The sequence below is a fragment of the Vidua chalybeata genome, chromosome 3 (genome assembly GCF_026979565.1).
Source record: "Vidua chalybeata isolate OUT-0048 chromosome 3, bVidCha1 merged haplotype, whole genome shotgun sequence".
In the NCBI taxonomy this organism is placed as follows: Eukaryota; Metazoa; Chordata; class Aves; order Passeriformes; family Viduidae; genus Vidua; species Vidua chalybeata.
Genome location: NC_071532.1, coordinates 74,241,924 through 74,259,463, shown reverse-complemented (window position 1 = coordinate 74,259,463; position 17,540 = coordinate 74,241,924). Strand labels below are relative to the sequence as shown.

The window sequence follows — 17,540 nt, the reverse complement described above, 5'->3', positions numbered from 1 at the left end:
CACAGGGTCTTGTAATTGTTTTAATTATTATTATTATTGAAAAATTTTGTCTAATGTGTGGGTTTTACCCCTGACTGAATTTTGGGCTTTGAACAGTTAGAACCTTCACATTGAGAAGAAACATACTTAGGAGACCATTTTTGGTGGGCATTCCTGCTAAGCCTGAAGAAATTTCAGGGACTAGAGGCCACTCTAGGAGGTAGCTTCAAGAGAAGAAAATGAAGCAATTCTGTTGGAGTTTGACAGTTTAAACTGGGAGACCAGGAGAGCTTTGAATCTCCTGGTTTTGGGTGTTCCCATGTGGACCAGCCACCCTGAATCTGCCTGACCTTTATAGAAAGGGAAATGTCTCATGTAGGCTGGGCAGGTGCTAGCCTGTGTTCTAGATTCTAGAAGAATGTTCTGTCAGGATTTATCAGATGTATTTTAATTGCATTTAAACTATAGAAAAATCTGGACTAAGCTAAGATTCAACACTGAAGTCTGTTGCTGGGCTTGCTGTGGACCTGCAATGCTCATCTTCCTTTCTGGGGCAGGAGTTTTCACAGACGAGGTACCTGAATTAGGAAGCCTTTTGTGCTCCTTGCTGTTAGTGGCCGTGAAGTCACTCAGGGCAGACAGCTTGTGGGAACTGGGCCAGTACCAAAGATCTTCAAAATCCAGCTCTTCTTCGGCTTGAGACAAGAAAGATGCTGTTTCACAAAGTGACATTCCAGTAGTGAATGCTGTACAAATTCCAGTCGCACTCATGCCAGTTGGAAGCTATTGACCTTGATATTGACAGTTGGATATTTCCCTGTGATGAGAAAGCAATGAAATATGTAAACAATTATGAGTAAAATAAATCAGAGGCTTCAGAACATCAGCAATACTTGAGAATGCATGGGTTTTTTTCCTCGAAGTTAGGTGACTACTCTCAACAGTTATGTAAATTAAGAATTTGTTCTGCCAAAATTTCTGTAGCGATATGCTGTGGCAGTTTAGAAGAGCTTTAATTGTAGGGAATGAGCTTTGTAGGGGGATAAATATTGTAAATATTTTGATTTGTCAGTACGTGAAAGTTAAGGTTGTTCTCAAGAGTGTCTTTTTCTACAACCATCTGTCTTTGTTTTTCCTGACAGGAATGATACATATAGTGGTGGTATCTGACAGTATAGATGTTGTAATGTTGGTGCCTAATTTACTTTTGTGTTTTTCCTGAGTGCTGTTATTGTTTAGGATGGATTTTAAGATCGTGGATTTTTCCCCTCAGTAGTCTAAACTCTTCAATTTTTTTTAACCCCTTGTGCCTCCAGAATAACTTTTCATTCTAGTCTTCACTAAGAAACCAGTTAGATTTACTAGTTTGGGTTACAGGGGGGTTTTGTTTTGAAGGTATCATACCTCAGAGTGATTGAGGTCCATTTCTGCACTGTTCTTAAGGCTTGATTTCTGTTCTGTATGATTTGTTTGTTGTTAAAAGTGATCGCTTAAGTGAAAACAGCATTGCTTAGATTAATAACAAATTTTGAAGAAGATGTGAGCAAGCTTATGGCCTTATTATGTCTGAAACAGTTTCCATCAGGTTTCACTTCAGGTCAAATAAAGTAAAAGCGCTTCTGCCCTTTGTAAGGTAAACTGTGCCTCTGCCTGGCCTATAAAGACAAAACAGATACAAACCTGTGGTTGAAGAAATGTCATCAGGATATGTGGAATGTATATTTTCCAAGTTTATTTTTGAAGTTTTCTAAAATTTGTCTTATTGGTTTTTTTTCCCCCAACAACTACTTTTATAAGACAGTATTTTTAATAATAGTTTTTTTCCTGATCTAATACAGATTTTAAAATTATGTCTTTAAAACAATAAGAAGGTTCTCCTTTTGAGGCGATACATCTTCTGTGGTTTTTACCTTTTCTCTGTTAGTTTTGAAAGCCCCCTTTCAGTCAGTGACCTATATTTTAGTTGCATAGAACAACAACAAAAAAAAAAAAAAAAAAAAAGAAAGAAATGAGATGATGCTTTCAGAACAGAGCTGGGACTTTGACTTTAGTGAACTGTGGAGATGAAAATAGAGGTCTCAAGAGCAAGGCTGAACTGACATGCTGCCTTCTTGTGGGGATAAAAGTACCTGTTTTGTGAGTTTGGTGTATTCCTTAGCTGAACCTCCTTTTTTTTCACTTTTTCTGTTTCCGTAGAAAACTCAGAGAACAAGCAGGAAGGGAGCAGAACTCCTTTTGGCAGGGTCTTAGTGCATCAGCACTGCCGAGTGCACTGAAGAGCGTGCCACCCTCCTGCTGCACTGGGCTTCCCATCCTCAGTGAGGTTACATTAAAGTACACTGGCCTTTCTTGTGGTCTGTGGTGACTTTTGCATTTAAATGCAGAAGGGAAAGTAGGGAAAGTGTGTAGGAAATTGAATGATGGCAATGCAAGTGTTGTCCATTTGCATTTCATATATGTGGCTCCATCCTCCAAACACACGCACAGAATTGCAGAAACTTTCATGTTGCCGAAATGTAAATAGAAGAACTAGGTATGCTTTGCTTGCTTACTTAGGGAGGATAACTATGAATGGAGGTGAAACAGAAGTAGGAATTCAGTATTAGAGAGCAAGTCAAACTCCAAAATATTTCAGTAGCCAGGGCTGGCTGCCTAATAAAGGAGGAAGCTCTCCTGGACCAGTGTGACTGGGTCCTCAAGTATGTATTCAGTTTGAATGATGCCATTTCTTTTTTGTTTGTTTTTCTTTTTATTAGATTTGCTCTATTTCTTTAAGACCTTTTGATCAGGTCCATCATGCATAATGGCATCAGATTCCATGCTTCACATCTTTGGATGTAAGTGACAGCAGATGAGAAGAAGTCTTACACAAAATTAGTGGAGTTCATATTCCTTGCAGCTGTTCACATTTCCCCAGGATTCCCAATCCACTGTAGTGCAGCTACCTTAAAGGCTGGAAAGCTGCTAGACAGGCTGTTTGAATTTACTGTCTTTGCTAATTACAACTAACTATTGCACTATGGACTTGCATTGATTTTTAGCGGTGTTGCTGGGTAGGTGAAGAGAGTTAAGGCTCTAGTAGCAGAAGCTTGTCAGTTGTAATTTGCAGCAGTTTAAGACATAAATACCTCCAGCTTTCCACCTCCCTCTGCATGTACTGCAGAGCTGGGGGAGTAGAGCAAGTGCCTGCATTTTGTCTGGTGGCAACACAAGTGTCACCTGTGCACTGAGGCAATAATATGTGGCAGAGCATGGGGCATGCAGGGGAAAGGGAGTCAAAGCATCTTCAGTGGCATAGGTTGATTCTGTGAATTACACATTATGTTTCTACATTTCGTCCTGTCTTTGAGTGTTGAAAATTGTAGTGGGAAACCCAAGGAGTGAATTTTCATAGGCTGTGTCTTTAGCTCCTGATATATTTATTCTTTGGCCCTGGTAGTGAGGGAGATTACTGTGTGATCACCAAGTAGCCCATAGCAAACCAGATCAAGCCCTGAACACCTAAAAGGAGAAGGAAAAAAAAAAGTGGTGATATAGCTACAGGGATCTAAAGATAGAAGAGAGAAGGGTGCTGTTCTGCTGTTTGTTTGGGATTTTGTGACTTTGTTGTTTTGTTTTGTTTGTTTTTTTTTTTTTCTGAGCTAGTTCGTATAGTCTGTGGGAGGAAAGAAAAAAGTGTGAACAGAAGTGTTTCTTTTGCTTAGAGCTGGAGAAGGCACAGAAGTCTAAACACTTGTCCATTCTTTTTATAATTCAACTTCTGCTCCTAATTAAAGACCAGAGATTAAAAATTATTTAATATTTTATTTTTAGGTATTTTTCCTTGAAACAGAAATTTTTGTCCAAGTAAAGAAAAGTTGTGTCTCAGACTGAGGAGGGCTAGGGAATGGTTGAAGAAAATCTTCAGCTGTAAATTCAGACCCTTCTATTTGAAAGGGAAAAAAAGCCCCTCTATCTGTTGTCAACTAAGGTTATTTTCCATCTCTTTATCTCTGTTACACACATTTGAAAGCTGTCAGAAGAATCAGACTTTATCAGAAAATTCCATCTAATGGGTTTATGACACCTTATCCATCTTGTTTTGACACAAGATGTTCTGCAGCTCTACTGGCTTGAGGTACTCCTGATCCCTCTGCCCTCCTGCTGCAGCTTGTTGCTCATGTGCTTTGCTGGCATCACTGTGATGTATTTTTTGTGATGTATTTTGTGGGTATTGGGGATTGGATCACCAGCATGTCTCTTAGAGCTTTAAGAAAAAATAAAAAACCTCCCCCTAAAAATTAAAAAGCAGCCCCATAGAAGTCTCTCTTACAGGCTTAAAACAGGTCAGGCAAAAGAAGGAAGTACAGAAGCCAGCACTGCTGCTGAACTTGTACCCATTCTGTCTTGAAAGAAGAGAAAGTTGCTTTGACCTGTGATGAATATATGCAGACTAGAGAAAGGCATGTGGACTGTGTTTGGTTTTCTTTCATATAGTTGGGGGTAAAAGGTGTTAAAACAGTGGGTTTATTTAGCAATTTCTGGCACTGATTTGTAGTAAGCAAATGTTTATACTGCAGCTTGCCATAAATAAACAGAAGGGTGTTTGGAAACCCTGACCAGCTTTTGTGTAGGAGAGAACAGTCATAACAAACTGGTTCTGTGAAAAACTGAAAACAAATAAAAGATGGGCTGTTATTCATTCTTTGCAAAGGCAGAAGAGACTGTGAACAAAAGAAGCAAGTAATTTTCAAATACTGAAAAACGTTGTTTGTGAACCTGGGATAAATTTCAGTGACATTTCATGTTCTCCTGTTTTCAGTCTTTAGAAAATCTAAAGAAAAGAAGGGCAAATTATTTTAACTAACTCCAGCCTCAGAGAAGGGTGAAAATCTTCAGCTGCATTCAATACTGCTGTGAGTCTTTTGTGTCTTCCCAAGATATTTTCAAGAACATTTGCTACCTGTTTCTGAATGTTAACAGTCTTACAGCCACTTAAAATGCTGTAGTTAGCTGAAGAAAATAATTATTTCAAAAATCCCCTAACAAGCCTTTTCTCACAAGGAAAGCTCTTCTTTTAGTACTTAATGAGATTATTACCTACTACAGGGAAGTTATTTTCCTTATTATTTTGTGTTCTTGGGATTTTTTGAGTTTAACATTATGGTATAAAGAAATAGGTAGTCAATAGGGCTTTTCCAGTTGGATAGCTGAAGGATCCATTTATGGGGTTTTTTTTAAGTAGTTAAATGGTACCAAACCCCAAAATCAGTATTCCATTTTTATTTTATACTGACACATATTTTTCGTGATTGAGTAATATCCGAGTATCTTAGTAGCTGATAACTCATATTGCCTTTTTTGCAAATTTTTTTGTGGTTTTCGTGCAACCACAGCAATATAACAAAGAATCCCTAGCCTTAAAAAATAGACTAGATCAGATTTGGAATGGAGCTGATGAAATGGTAAGAAAAATCATGGCTAAGGCTGATCCTTTTTCTTATTTATTCCCTGTGTGGAATGGAAATGTGTCTTCAGCAATCTTAGGGTCTTCACAGAGAATCTCTTGGTTGTAGGGTTCCACTGGAGACAAGTAGGCAGGGAAATTTTATTAATAGCTCAAATGTCTTTGTGACTGTGATGGTAGGAAAAAGAAATGTGTTTTACAGAAGAGATGAAACCCTTTACATAAAATGCCATTAGGGCATACAAGTTGACTATGCTGTGTAGAGGTACCCACTAAGCTCTGAACAAATTAGTCAAATATGTAGGAACACTATTTGTGGTGTAGTATTTTGTGTGAGTAATGTGTTTAGAAATTACTTGTATGTTTGCAGGTCTCTGCACTGGGCTATGTGGAATGCAGGTGAGGTGGTGATCCCTTGGGAACTGCAGGTCAGTAAACTCCTGTCCAGATTCAGAAATGTTATTCTTTCTCTCTGTGAGAAATAGACTTCAAAGACCACACCTACATGGTAATAAGTTGAGGAAACTATTGAATCCTAATAGTATTGCTGCATCAGACTCTGATTCATCTTTGAGAAGGTTTGTATTGCCAGTAGAACTTACTAAAGGAATTTCATAGATAGCTTTTAGTTCTAGTTAGCGTGCAGATTGTGCTCTTCCTCTCCTAAAAATGGGTGGCAAAGCCTTTATTTAGTTATCTTGAAATTGCTATAAATACAGAAGAAAAAGCTTGCATCTGTGTTTCAAATATAACCAAGAGTTAGCCTGAGAGTTGCTAGCAGTGAAGCCAGTCCTAGTGATGATGCAAGAGCTTCTATATGCTCAGTGACTGACAATACTGTCAGATCTACAGGTTAAAGTGCTTTCAAGGTGGGGAGAGATCTTTCAGACTCTATCTATCTATCTATCTATTGGAGATCAGTTGTCTCCTGATTAGATGGGGGTGACTGTAGTGTTGAATAACTAAGGTAAATGAATAAACCTGGCTGAAGTAGTCCTGCAATTCTTGTCTGCATTTGGCATCTTACTGTCCAAAGATGGAAAAGAAGCAGTGAATGTGTGCTTAGAGTGCTGGATCATGTACAATGCAATGGCTCAGTTCCTTGGCAAGGTGAGGAGCAGTCTGTCCCCTGCAAATTCTCTGATTCAAATCCAGCTTCTTGCGTGTGTGCCATTTGATAAAGAGAAATCAAGCACAATTTAATTATCCTCTTAGTCCTTGGATGTATCTGCAGTATCCTTGGGCTTGGCCATTGGAGGGAAGAAGGAGTGGGTGCTTCAGGCCATCTTTATGCCAGTCAGCATTTTTTGGGCCACTGTGTCTCTGTTCCCAGCTCAAGACACTGATGAATAGCTTCTACTTGTTATATCATTGAATGGCTTTTAATCTTAGCACTGTCATTCTCAAGAATTCAAAGTCTAAAAGTCAGTTCCCAGACATCAGAAATCACATTTATTCAGGCATTCCCCAGTAGGAGTCATAAGCCTGGTGTTAGAGTATGTTTTCAAGATTCTCTCAGTAATCTTCAGCCCTATAAACTTTATTCTTTTTTTGTGAGGTGAGAGCTTCAGGTACAGTTTTATTCCAGGAGATACATTTGGTGACAGGGAAGGAAACCACCATGAATGGCTTATTTTGGTTATTTTGTACCTTAAAATGTGTTTATTTTCTGATCATGGCTGACCTGTGATTGCAACAAAACTATTCTCTAGTGTTAGAGCCTGAGTTAGCATTTTCCTTCCTAAATCAGTCTGTGTCTAATTTTGATTTAGAAACTCAGTTGATATTAGGGATCCTGCTGTCCCATTGATTCTTCTAGATCTGTACTAACAGTAATGTATTTAAATTTTATTATTTGCTGTGTGATCCAAATGTAAAAGCAACGTAGATAGCTTCCATGTGGGTTAGAGGCTAGGAATCTAAACTAATGAAGAAGTAGCTGGACTAAAAATAATGTGGAAGTGTTCTGATACAGCATATAAGTCAGAATAATATAGGAAAATACAACAATTCAGATTTCTCCTGAGCAAGTTAACTTTTTAAAATTTTGCCAAGTGTCTAGTATAAAATAGTATAGTTTTGTTGGACATAGGCAGTTCAATTTTATCACCATTCTTTTGTGGAGTTGGTTGTCCCTTTTATGTCAGCAAATGTTGCTTTTGCTTGTTTAAAGGTCCATAGCAGCTGGAATCAAATGCTTTACTCTCAAACAAGAGTGATTATTAAGAAGTTAATCTCCTCCTGCTGGTACCAGCAATATTTAATGTCTTTTAAATAATTAAAAATGCTAATGTGAACTCTTGTAGATAAAGTGCACAGTTAAAGCAATTAACAATATAAGATCTAGTCAAATGAATTATTTGATGAAAGTTCTCTTCCACTACCAAAAAATCCCAAACCAGCCAACACTGACGTGAACCCCCCCACCCAAACCTGTGTAATGCAATCTTGATGACTCCTTGCTCTGCTAAAAAGATTGTGGACCTTTCAATTTTAGTTGGAGCTTTGACTTCTTTGAGTACTTTAATAACATTTTTAGGAATGAAGGGACTATTTTGGCCTTACACATGTCCATGAAGAAGAGATTTGGAGGAAGAGCCTCACTTCAAGGCTCTCTTGTAGAGTTTTGTTGCTACCACATCCAGGAAAATATTCATTGTTTTCTGGGATATGATAGTAATTGGCCACTGTTGTCCCTTTGATGATTCATGGTTTCCTTTTGTTTTGATTTTCTTCTCTACCTGGCAGTGTAGTTTTAGTAGAGATGTCCACTGTGGCCTCCAGGAGCAGTGGCTTTCCCAGACATCAACAGTTAGCAGAATTATCTTTCCAGAAAGCTTCTTAGTGCAGCTCAATTCTGATACATTCTAATTTGTTGCCTTTTGATTTTCAGAAGCATTACATTTAAAAGCAAAAATTTTATTGATTGTTCAAAATTTATTCAAGATGCTTTAAATTGCTTGCATTTTTTTTTTTAGCTGATGACCATCTGTTGGAAAACTTTGAAAATACCCTCACTGAAATTTAGTTAAAGAAAATAAATTCTTTTGCTCTTTGTCAGGAGTCATGCAGGGCTCAGCTTACTCTCTGGAATAGGAATGTCTAGTGCCACTTGAGATACTGGTGCAGAAAGGACTGAATGTCCTGTGTGTCCTATGTCATCTTTCTCATCACACCAGGAAGATGGCTTAGATACTCTACAGGGTCTGAAATAACAGTAAATTTTTGTATATTATCAACTGTATTCAAGTCTTATTTGAGTTTAATTGGAAAAAAAATTATAAAGTGCATGCATATATTGATTAAAATATTATTTTTGGTTATCAAGTGAAATAATCATCAAACTTCATATGAACAGTAGTTGCACATATATTGCTACCAAATTAAAAAAAAAAAAAGAAAAGCTACTTGCTTATGACAAAAGAAGTATTTAGTGCTACATACATTTGGTTTGAATTGGTATTATTTCTAGACAAGAGTCTAAAGGATTTCTAGGCAGTTCCAATAAATGGAAAAGACTGAAACTCATAAATGTGCCCTACTTGGACACATAACAGAGGCATGTGTATTTGCTATGGTTTTGATAGAATTTCCCCCTTTTGCCCCTTCTGTTTCCTTTTATGAGATAAAATGTCTTCAAGAAGATTGGAATGTGGAATAAATAGGTCATATGGGACTAATATGCTCTTGCATGCAATGCAGTACATTCGTAGTCTTCTCAGCTGTACCACAGAGAATTGCACAAAGCACAGACTTGTTGAGGTTGGAAAGGACCTTTTGACATAATTTAGTCGAAGCCCCCTATTTAAGCAGGGTCAGCTAGATCAGATTGTCCAGGATGGTGTCCAGAGGTGCTTTGAATATCTCTATGAATGAAGACTCCACTAGCTCTCTGGGCAAGCTGTTCTGATGTTTAACAGTTCCTCACAGTAAATAGCACTTTCTAGTGTTCAACAGGAATTCCATGTCTGTTAATTTGTGCCTATTAAGTAATAGAAGAAACAGTGTTTTAACTTAAATTATAAGTAGCTATTTGTAGCACTTAGTGGTTTTTATTGCCCTTAAATTAAAAATAAATGTTATTTTAGAAACAAGGAAACAAATGCCTTTTTAATTTTTTTCCTCCTCCTCGGCACTGTTCAGCTTTCTCAAATATGGTGGGATTCTAGTGACTGGCATTCAATTTACAAACTTCAGTTAGGCATGTAGGTCTGTCTGCACAAATTGTCTGATGTTTGCTTCTAGGAGTATTCACAAACCCTAGAGACTTGCTGAGCCTATCAGTTTAATGTCCTGGTGGTGACAGATGCTTCAGAACAACGACTCAACAAGCTGCAAGTTGCTTGCATGTATATAAAGATGTCAATTTAACTGATAGAAAAAATCAGAAATATACAAGTATTAAATTCTTCACTTCTGCAAATAAGCACTTTAGCTTTATACAGACTTTCATAAGTGCCCTTGGGAATTTAGACAGCCACTTGTTTAAAAAAAAAGTTTTTACTTCTCTTTTGAAATGTAGCTTCTGGTTTGTTTGTTTGAGGTTTTTGTTTGTTTTATTTGTTTTGTGGCTTTGTTTTGTTTTGGTTTTTTTTGTTTGTTTAAATAATCGAAGAAGTATTGATGTAACATTTGCCTAAAAATAGATCTAGGACTGTCTTTAAATCTGTGTGTACCCAAAGGATTTAAATTATGAATTCTTGGATTGTCTCTGAAAAGCAGAGAATAGAGCACATTCAAATCTGTTGTTTCCAAACAAGATCTTATATGTTTCTCTATTAACCTATTTGATAGAGCTTAATTAGAGTGATATTTTACTTTAGTAAAAAGTATTTCCTTAAACTGAGTTTTTAAAGACATTGTCAAAGTTATGACTCATACTACAAATATATCATATGCATTTTTTAGACTATATTTCCTGTCACCTCCCCTCCCTACCTGGTATGTCCCTTCTGCTCTGAGGGAATTTTCATTTATTGTATTGACACTGGGTTTTAATGACAGTGGTTGGTATCAGAACATTTTCTAGATAGCTGGTCTGGAATATTGAATAAAGTCTTGTTAGGAATGAAATGTGTTGAGTAAAGGATGAGAGAAAAAAGGAGATCTCTTATTTCAGTAAAATACTCTAGCATGAAATCTAGATTCTGGCTAAATCCGTGGAGAAAAAGAATCCACTCAATCAATTACCAGCTTGGGCAGGACATTCAGCAGTTTACCAGTGTAAGCAGTCAGGTGTCCTGATGTTTTCCCTTGTGTTCCCAACAGATACATGAACCACAGCTTCTTCTGGTAGGAACTGTACCATTCCCAGCTGTCCCAGTGCTTCAAAAGCTCACACTCTAGCAGACTGTACTCACAGGCAGCAGGGAGAAGGCCACAGTACCCTAACAAATCTGCCCATTGATATCCCTCTTGAGTGGAGAGCATTTTTCCTTCTAGTGGTATTGTAAGAGCTTTCTCCTTTGTCCAGCTATGGTTTGTAAGGTCCTGTGTGCATAGCAAAACTCCTGCAGATTTTTGTCTATGCAAAAAATCCATCTGACATCTTCAGTGCCATTTTGCCTGTCCCAGGCCAGGCTTATCTGTGTACTTGTCTAGCTAGGCTCACTGAGGTTATAGAGGTAGCAGTGACTGTGTAAACATGTTGCTGGTGGTGAATATAAGAAATCATGGTCTTACAGTAACAAAATATTTACATAATGGAAATTCTGTCTTTCCTAAAATACAAGTTTTTGGTTTTTTAATCTGTAGAAGGCACTGTAAAATAAGGTAAAGAGCTAGAAGAAGAGATGACTGTGCAGGCTTCACTGCTTATGGCTTTTGTGATTGCAGTGTGTAATACAACTTGGAGACAGGCAACCCTTTCCACTTTCTCCCACTGTTTCTCACCCACAAACAGAATTTTTCTGTAGATTTTATTTATTCTGGTCATCTAATTAGTTTTGATTTTCAATCTAGATTTATTTAATGCTTAAATCAAATATATCTTTTCAGTAAAGAAGTGTTTCAATTGATCTGAGTTTTTTGTAAGGAAAAGGTCTAAATTAGATGGATTTACTTCTTCTGAATTCTAGCTAACTTCAGGTCCTGTCACTCCTACTTACACTTCTGAGTCAATTATGAACAGCTATATGTAGAAATTTCTTTTATACTTGAAGCACCTTAAAGCTAAACAGTAATCCAGACATCCTTGTAATACAAGAGTTTATGCTGGAATGGCATTAGCCAGGCTTTTAGAAGTTTTGATGCAATTTAAGTGTAGAAAAAGGGCCCTAAGGGAGTTCAAACATTCATATTTTAAGAAGTGATGGACTTAGGAATACCTGTGCCTTTTCTTGTAGTAAGCTGATTGTAGGGGACTTCAATTTTGGTATTGGAGCACATAGCTTTTTGCCTTTTCCAGCATTCTTAGTTTCATGAGCATGTAAGCCTTTCACACTTTCTCAAAGGTAAACTAAAAAATTTTGAAGAGCTGTACCAAGTGAATGGAAGAGCAGCCTGATTGGAACCATTAGCAGTAAGATAAGTAAACTGTTAGGAATTATTCACTATAATCCACACAGTAAGCAGAAAGGGAAAACAAATGTTCTGCAGCTGTTTCTCCACACAAAAAGGTGCAAGACTTGGTGATCTTGATTTCTAGTCTAAAATCTAGACAGAATGGGCTTTAATAGACATTGATTATTTTATTTGCTTTCTTCTCAATCTGCTGGTTTTGTCACATACATGTTTTAGCCCAGGATCTTCCCTGCCCTTGTCTCTTTGTCTTTCTTCTGTGTGCTTTCACAGTCTGCTCTCCTGAGCATTCAGGCTTCTTGTACAGCAATTGGAATTATTCCCTGATCACCTCTAGCTTCTCTTCCTACGATTGCACTGCAGAAAAAGACATGCTTTCTACTCTATTTTCTCAGATATTAATCTGATTTTAGAATTGTGTACTATTCCACTGTTTCCCCTTCCCCTTTGCAAAAGAGGAAACCCAGGAAGTAACTGTAGCAGGTCTTCATCCAGCTTCCTCCATGCTGTTTTTGTTTCCTCTTCCTACTTCTTTCTCACTTGACATCTCCCTCTTGGCCTCATCAAAATGTGTTTCATTATCAAGGTGAATCACACTGCCCAATTTGCTTAAAGCTGTTGAAAATCTTCTGATGCCCATTTCTCTTAACAGAAAGGTGTTTGCAAATATCTTTGTTCTCTTACATTGAAGAGTGGAGGAAAAGTCCATAAGCCAATTATGTGTCTAGTTCTGGGGTCCTCAACACAAGAAAGAATCCAGGGAAGGATCACAAACGTGGTCAAAGGGCTGGAGCACCTTTCCTGCAGAGACAGGCTGAAACAGTTGGGATTGTTCAACCTGGAGGACAACTTGGAGTCTGGCCTCACAGTGGCCTTAGAGTAAGGGGCCTTATAAAAGGAGACTGACTTAGGCAGGTAATGATAGGGGAAGGGGAATGGTTTTACAAGGTTTAGGTTAGATGCCAGGGTGCAATTCTTTATTCAAAGGGCCAAGAGGTACTGGAACAGGTTGCCCAGAGAAACTGTGGGTGCTCCATTCCTGAAATGTTCAAGGTCAGGTTGAATGGGACTTTGGTCTAGTGGACCCTGCCCGTGGGAGGGGGGTTGGAACTAGATGATCTTTAAGGACCCTTCTAATCCAATCCATTCTGTGATTCTTTGATTCTGTATGGGGTAAAATTGATAGGAATTTTAGTGATCAGTTACTCTATGACTTGAATATTTTTTTCAAAATAGAAATATGGAGGTCAGTAACACGTTGCAGTGTTTTGATGTTTATAGAACTGCTGTGTAGTGGTACTTTTATGTACAGACATTTTTTTTTCCCTCTGATTCCTGGCTTTGAAAGCACCAACTGGACACTGAACAAGTATTTTACATTGTTGTAATTATGCTGTAAGGGGGGGAAAACCCACTCTTTGACATACTGTCACTGTCCTGAAAGTTATATTGAATTATAGTTCTGCCACCCTGTGGCTACTGAAGGCCATTCTTAGGAAGTACATGTTTACTTAACTGCTGGTAGTCACAGCCTTTTAACTTCATGAATGCTATTTCACAGAGAAAGTTGAATGGCTATTGTAGGTCCCATAGAGATGTATAAACTCTCTGATTTTATTCAAATATATAAATAGTTGTTCACTGGAAATGCCATGTAGACACATAACTGATCACCTCAGTTATGCAAGACTATGCACTAATAAGAAATCACACTTTTCTTAATATTTTTATGTGGTTTTTTTTATGTTCATAGATTTGAAAAGTTCATGTGGCCCTATTGTCAAGATACAGTACTGTATATTCCTATCTGGTGTAGTCTATATGCAGATTTGAAGTGGTTTCAAAAACATGTTTATGTATTTTTGACTCTTAATACTCTAGAAAAGAATAATTGTTGTGTTCAATAAAAGCATCTTGATGGTTGTGAAAGTTAAAAATCTAAGACTTATGTGTGAGTGAGGCCCTGGTGAAGTTGACACCATTTCCGACCACACCTTGCTATTGTATGTCCCTTTCCATGTTTGTTTCTAGAATTATCAGGAGAAATAATTATGATCTTTCTAGTTAAATTTCTGTTACATCCCATTATAAAACATTCTGACTTGATTTGGAGAAGCCTTCCACATTTGTGGACTTATTAGAGCAGATCCAGAGGAGGGCCACAAAGATGATTAGAAGGATGGAACACCTTTCCTATGAAGACAGGCTGAGAGCTGGGGCTTTTCAGCAATGAGAAGATAAAGCTCCAGGGAGACCTTCTAGCAGCCCTCCAATACCTAAACGGGGCTTGTAAAAGGTGGGAGAGGGGCTTCTTACAAGAGCATGTAGTGTCAGGACAAGGTACAAGGGACAAAAGGTTTAAAACTGCAAGGGAGCAGGTTTAGTTTAGATGTTTAGGCAGGTTTAGTTTAGTTTAGGAAGAAATTCTTTACTCAGAGGGTGGTGAAACACTGGAACATGTTGCCCAGAGAAGTTCTGGTTGCCTGGAAGTGTTCAAGACCATGTTGGATGGGGCCCTGAGCAAACTGGTCTAGAGAGTGGTGTCCCTGTCCCTGGCAGGTGGCTGGGACCTAGATGATCTTTAAGGTCTCTTCCAGCCCAAACCATTCTATGATTTTGCAACAAACTTGACAAATTTTCTAAAAATATAAGTTTAGACTTGAAGAACAGGGTTCTTTGTTTTTTTTTAATCCAATGAAAATGCAAATCAAATTCCAAAATAACATGCTGTTACAAACTACTAAAGTTGCCTTGTCTTTTATTTCCTTTTTATGAAGTCTAGAGGAAAAATCTTGAAAGCATAGTTTTGCAAAGTGACAAAGATTTTGATTTATGCCAGCAGCAGAATGCCTTAAAGCTGACCAGAGACCTTTTGACTTGTCCCTTATAACAACGGTGAACTCAGTGTAGATACTTCACTTTGAGATTGCTTTGCATATTTGTTGCTTATCTTTCAGAAAGATGAGAAAATAAATTCATAGAAATATAGAATAGTTTGGGTTGGAAGAGACCCTTGAAGGTCATCTAGTCCAGTCTTCTGCCATGAGCTGAGATTTCTTCAATGAGATCAGGATCAAGTTGTAATAGTGTTCTCCCAACCATGACTAATGAATCTGCTGGGAGTTATGTCCTACTCCTTTGAGCAGGTGAGTAATTAGTATCAGAGCTTAAATGACAGCAACCGTGAGTGCTCTGAAAAGCTAAGATGATAGAGCATGAAGGTGTGTTACTACAGTTGTATAAAACTGTTGTCTTTTTTCAAATGAAATAATGAAACTGTGTGCACACATCCTGGAAGCAAATCTTGTCTTCAAAATCATCAGACTTCATCTGTGTCGTTTCCAGTTGGGTTACATGATTGTCTATGGTTTTATCACTGTAATGCAACAACCTCTTTCTCAGGTGGTAGTTTAGATAAAATATGCCTTAAGTTGCACAAATGACCATGAGCCTGGCTTTTTATTTTATTTGAATGTATATTCAGAAAAAAAAAATCTTCTGAAAGCCGATATATTGAGATATGTAGAAGATATAATGCCACAAAGAAGATGCAAAGGCATAAAGATGTTGTTCTACTCATACAGCCCTTAGCCCTGTTATTTCATTTTATATTTTTGTGGTTTAAGATCTTAGTTATTCTGTGAAGTCAGATGGTAATTTGGTAGTAATAGAAAATAAACCTCATTATTCTAATTGACTATAGCTGATGGCCTGAAGATAGCAATGCCCTTTCCAGTCTCACAAGAAAATAGTTTGTAATTAATCAGAAGACTGTAAGAGTTTGAATTTTTTGTGGTTTTATTTTATATTTATTTTACTGAATTTTTTCTTGAGGTGTTTTGACTGACTTCTGTTTTCCCAAACAAGTCCTGGTTTTCAATTTTTTTATTCCCTTAATTTTGTAATTTATATTAAATCTAAGGGGTTTTCCAGTACTATGAAAGCTTTTTCTGAAATTCACTGTATTGAGGCATTAAATTAGTTGACCAATTTGTGTTTGAGCTGAGTGATGATTTCACTGACAACATTGGGTAGTGGCAGAGTTTTTCTCACACTTGACATTCTTGAACATTTTTTATGGAATGAGAAAAATATGTCAATTCTCAAAGATAGTGAAAAGAGGAAAAAGTGTTTTCTCCCAGGCATGTGGGAAAAGTGTGTTAATATAATCAGAAGAGCAGGTTTGTGGTCAAACTTTAAATCTGTTTCCAAGTATTTTCCTTTTGACAAATTAATTTGGCAGAGATGTGATTTAAAAAAGTAGAAGATAATATTGTCTTTTAATTTCTGTGAATTAAAACCCCATAGTTTTGTTTCTGAAGAGACTCTTACTTTGAGAGAAGGTGAAGTATAGCTTGAAAGGATGATTTATTTTGACTTACTAAAACCACAGGCAGAAGCTCCTGTGAATAAGGAGCCAAGCTGGAATAGAAAATTGTCATGGGTAAGTCTTAATGGTCTAATTCTGTATCCATGGCAGCCTCTCAGGATGTGCTACAATGCCATTCTGGAATGAAATTAATATAGTGTACTGCTGTTAGCTTTTCCTTGTTGTATTTTCTTTTTTTTTAAAAAAAGGCCAAATTTAAATGAGATATTTGGAGCTGTCAAAGTGAAAATACCATTTCATTGCATACAAATGCTTTATCTTCACGACTTATCCAGTTGGTTCAAAATTTGAATTTTTTGCAGGAAAGAGCTCATGATCCCTTCACTTTGTCCATGCATCTTGTTGAAGTGGTGTGAGTTTAAGTAGAAGTGTTTTTCAATACTTAAAATACACACTTGGAAAAGGAGTGGCTTGAGGGAAAGAAGATAAGTAATTAAAGATAACTGCTTGAAAATGCAAAGTATCTTTTAAATTATTTATATATTCAGTATTTTTAGTCTTTTTAGCCAGTTCTTGAGAATGTGAATTTTAATAAATTTCTATGTAAAATAATTTGGCACACAGCAAGTTTTATGTAATTTTGAGTTACTGTTTTCCAACATAACAACAGTCATAATTAAGAATGTTAGTAAATCTATCAAAATGAAATATTGCTATCTGAAAAGATACATTATCTGTACACAGATAAATGAAAAAAAAAACACATTTAATGTGAAGTTTTATGAATCAACAGTTTTTTATGGTTACTGACAAATGAAATGAAGTCTCAGAATGTAACTAAAAGCTACCTGTGTGAAATGAGATTAAAATCTTTGCTTAAATACTCAGAATTTGGCTACATGGCTTGAGTGAGTTAAAATTAATTACTTGAAATCTATTTTTGATAAGCAGCATTGTTTTAAGTAATGTGGTAATCGATAAATGAGTAGCTTTCCCAACTCAAAGTAAAAATTTAAAGAAATTAGAGGGCTTTTCATACACTGGAGGACTTTGAAGGCAGAGCAGTACTTAACTAATGCAGTACCATTCTGTGAAGTTTAGTGGTAAACAGAAAATCAGCAACTTTCTTTGTGATCAGCTAGGTGAAAGGTGCCTTAAGTGGTGCCAGTGTAAAGGACTCCACAGCTCCCAAAGGCCATGGTGAGGAGCCAAGCTCTGGCTCCTTGCAGACATCCCCAAGGGTTCTTGGCTCTTCTGCCTCCCTCC

The 17,540-nt window shown here is 37.1% G+C and overlaps 1 protein-coding gene across 5 annotated transcripts in view; it reads left to right on the top strand.

Annotated features, from left to right (window-relative positions):
* Window positions 1-17,540, top strand: part of KLHL32 (kelch like family member 32) — a 121,184-nt gene that overhangs the window by 3,803 nt on the left and 99,841 nt on the right. The window contains exons 1-2 of one of the 5 annotated variants that reach the window (XM_053939075.1): window positions 4,829-4,874; window positions 5,796-5,853. The exons of 3 other annotated variants lie outside the window; for them this stretch is intronic. The gene's annotated coding sequence lies outside the window, so the exon portion shown is untranslated. Of the gene's footprint in view, window positions 1-4,828; window positions 4,875-5,795; window positions 5,854-17,540 lie in introns of those variants that run through there. One more of the 5 variants, XM_053939076.1, reaches the window with a different exon arrangement.